Below are 4,238 nucleotides of genomic sequence, written 5' to 3'. Positions count from 1 at the left end.
ACCAGTTTGACTGTGATCAGTAACAGTTGGAGAGGTAAAATCACTCTTAAAAATCTTACCAAAATTAGTCTTTTGTTAAATTCTGATAAAGTCAAAGATAATTTATTGATATAAACAGTTTAGGTACAATTATTTAAACGATTAACATATAATTTAGATGTAAAGCACTGGTGGAATTTCTCATAAAATCACAAAAGGCTCTTTGTTATATTAAATGTGTTTAACAGTTTTGTTTCTTTAAATGCTTACAAATAACAAGATGAAGTGTAAGATTTTATAAGATAATATAAACATAAGTGGAGCATTTTAATTTGGTTTATTTTATTTGTTTTCTGGACTTCCTGTTTGGTTGTTTTTTTGTTTTGTTTTTTTTCTGACCTGCTGATACAGGTATGCATTTAGTTAATATTTAAGGTATTTCCTTGTCACATAACCGGAGAAATCATATTTATTTTAAGCAGAAATTTGTTTGGAGAGTGTAGAAGAGATTTGCTAAAAAATAAATCAATAAATCAATAAATAATAATAATAGATTAAAAAAAATTTAAAAATCTCACTATTCTTTTCATTTTTTTAAAGATCATATTAAAAGTTGATGAGCATTTACCTTAAGAGAAATGCTTTTTTATTTTAGTTTTATTTTAACACTTGATCTGTGTAGAAATATGAAATAAATGCATTATCTGTGCATTTATTTTTTTTTTGTTCAGTAAAGGAAAGTTTCCTGTGTGTGTGAAGTGGTTGAAATTGAAGGCTGTAACGTGACTGGAAGGATGATAGAAAATAGACGGTGCGGTGTTGATTTAAAGGGCAGAGATGTTGAATTCGTCACCATCCCTGCGTTTTGCTTTCAGCTGTCATTTCATAACTCTGTCTGCCTCGATAGGAAGCCTGTCAAATTCCCCTCCGACACTTTTCTTGTCTCATGTGGGGCGTTTTCTTTTCTTAATGTCACAATTCCCTTGTTGATGTCGGTAAAGAAGGCGGAAAAAAAATGTACTGAAACTCTCATCATCTTCATCATTATCTTCATCATCATCATCATCATCATCATCATCATCATCGGCAGCACCATGGGGTGTTGGCTGCGGTGGGGATGAGTCAGTGTTGTTTAAAAAAAAAAAAAAAACAGTGACCACCTTTTACTCTTTTCGCTCGTGTGTTGATTGATTTCTTTTATTTCTCGAGCTGAAAACCCGACAGTTTTTTTAATGAGAATTTTACTCATTTTAAAGCAATAATTTTGGTAAATATCTAGATAATATCACTCCAATAGAAGTATAAAAAATAACTGAAACAGTGCCAGGTTGTCTGACTTTATTTATTTTTATTTTTTAACTATTATAAAGGAAACTCAATCGGCTTTTTTTTTTTTTTTTTTTTTATTATTATTATCAAACTCTTTGTCCCGACGTTTATTTCTTGGAATTTTCCTCAACTTTTCCGACTTCAGTATACATTATCAGTGATTCCCCCGGTCAGATCTGACTAAATACCACCCCATTTTAGTTGAAGTGTGTAACATGGGGTGTGTTCTGACTTTATTCTCATTGGTAATTGAATGCTTCCGGGGACTGAAGGCGCGTCTGCAGCTTCTGATCTCAGTCAGAGGAGCCGCTGGTGTCACTGTTCCACCACCGGAGCTGCAGAAAAAAACGAAAAAAAAAAAAAAAAAAAAAAACTGATGAAGAAATACAGAAACTTTAAGTTATTTTCTTGGCGTATTTAATAAAAAGGCACGAGATTGATCTTTTTTTTTTCTAGGTTAGAATAATCGATTGAAGTTGTTTTGTTTGCTTCTTATTTGGGCATCTTTTATTCATTCCACATATTTTCTCAAGTTCGGAACTTCGGTTTTTTTCATGTTGAAGTTCAGTCCGTTCATGCTGATGATGAATAAAACAGATAGGCTACATGTTCCCGATGTTTTTGTTTTTGTTTTTTTTTAAATTTCTGTATTTATTTTACCTGTAATCAGCAGAGGACATCAGCTCTTAAGGATCTGTTGCTTGGATGGACATGCGTAATTGCGCATCCAACTCCATCCAGTTGAATGTGGGTTGGATTTGGACGCACCTGCTTCTCCACTGTAGCATCCCTTTTTTTTTTTCTTTTTTTTTTTTCTTTTTTTTTTAAAGCAAGATTTCAGTCCCTTTGGAAGTCACTGCTTTTAAATTGAATGCACTTTTTTTCTTTTATTCCTCCACATTAAAACAAAAACAACTGATTTTATGGTGAAAACCTGCATTGTGTTTTGTTTTGTTTTGTTTTTTTTTTGTCTGTAATTCAATAAATGTGTCCAGTTAGAATTTTTTTAAAGGGATGATTTGATGTTTCTCCTTAAATTACATAATAAGAAGTTTCACATGTACTTTCTAATCAAGACTCATCCTCAGTCTGTTTTCTATTAAAATAACTGACACCTGTTTGTCTAAATCCCTGCCTCCACCCACTGAGCTCCACAAGCTGAAATACTGAAATCCAGCTGCAAGTTTCTGCCTCTTTTATGAACTAAATTAATCTAATATAAGCTTGTTTTTTTTTTTGTTGTTGTTTTTTTTTTTTTTTCTGATGATGCCACCTAAAACAGTCGGGTGTGCATGTCATATCGCGTGTTTACGCAGCAGTAACAGCGGCTGCGGCGTGTTTTTAGGGTGTAAGGCTGATAAATGACCACAGCAGTGAAGGAGGAGAGCAGAAAGAGGAAGGTATAGAAGAAGTCTGCCCAGTAACAATCGCACAGCCTCGGTCGAGCGCTGAGGAACTATTGGCTATGCAAATAGACACATAGGGCGGAGGAAACAACTTAGACTGGAAAAAAAAACTTTAAAGAGATATTTCCCCCACTTTTCTCATAAGTATTGCTATATAGCCAACAAGCTTGGGATGGAAATTAACAGCTCTAAAGCTCCGAGGACTTTAGTGTCTTCCCCTTACGCACTGAAGTCTCGTTTCATTCAAGACGCGTTCTTTGAAGTTGACTAAGAATAGGAGGGGGATTAACATATTTACCCATGCAGATTCTCTTTGTGACTGTATGTGAAGCTAAATCATTTGGCAGTCATTTTTTAATTATCTGCTCAATGACCTACACTCTCGGCTTCGTTTCCACCTGCTTGTTTTTCCATGTAAATTCTAACAGAACAGTCGAATAGAATAGAAAATAGTCAGTTATTGCAGGAGCTGGTGCATTGGGGGCTGTTTTTTTTTTTTTTTTTTTTTTTTTTTTGTTTAAAGCAACTCACATCTTTGTGTTATCTTTGACAGATGATTATGTAGTAAAAAAAAAAAAAAAAAAAAGTCAACGCTGCTTCAAATTTCCTAGAAAGCTATCTCATAAACCACAAGCAGTTTGTGGCTGCTATTAAAAAAAAAAAAAAATAAAAAAAATAAAAAAAGTTCGTAAGACCATGTGCGTCTGTGTGTGTATCTATGTGCGAGCCTGTGTGTGTGTATGTGTGTGGGAGGGTGGGTGGGTCTGTCGCACGCTCGTGCCCGTGCGCGTCCCCAAGTCGCCTGTATGTTAACATGTAAAGTGCATGGCGATGTACGTGCGCTGTTTGCACGCGTCATGCTCTGCGCAGAGGTTCACCGAGTCCACTTGTAAAAGGTGGTGTGTTGGCTCAAGTGTAAATCAATAAGAATTAAGTCCCTTTTTTTTTTCTTTTTTTAAAATCTAATATTATTCAAATTACTTTCACAAGAGGGCAGTTGCAGCAAAAAACAAGAGTGGCTTCTTTCCAAAAGACTTTTAAAAGTAGAAAATGTGCGTAATAATAATAACAGACTCATATTTTATACAATAAAGCATTATAGTGATAAGTGCATTTTCATTTACCTTGCCACACTTATAAAGCATAAGAAATAGATATAAAACACAGCAAAACATTAGATTTCAATGAAATATTAATAACATCAGCCTCATGTTGTGTTTTGGTGATTTAGTTGGTGACTGTATAGAACTGTTGTAGCTTTAAAATAGTTGTTAATGCGTAAAAAAATCTTGTTGAAGTCGACTTTAAATGGATTTATTCCGGACCTCTCAGCAGAAAGTGCTATCACCTCTTTAAATATGAAATGAAACAAGTTTGCTGAAAGTTGTTTTGCATGCCAGGACAGAGGAAGAGAAAAAAAAAAAAAAAAAAAAAAGGGGACAGGGACTGCATGTTGCATCTGGTCCATACAGACTTAATGCAGTGAATTGCGTCAGTGCCGCATGCAGGGCAGGCTTCAAATGC

This window comes from Sphaeramia orbicularis, chromosome 6 (assembly GCF_902148855.1).
Source record: "Sphaeramia orbicularis chromosome 6, fSphaOr1.1, whole genome shotgun sequence".
Lineage (NCBI taxonomy): Eukaryota > Metazoa > Chordata > Actinopteri > Kurtiformes > Apogonidae > Sphaeramia > Sphaeramia orbicularis.
Note: the sequence above shows the minus strand (reverse complement) of the source record.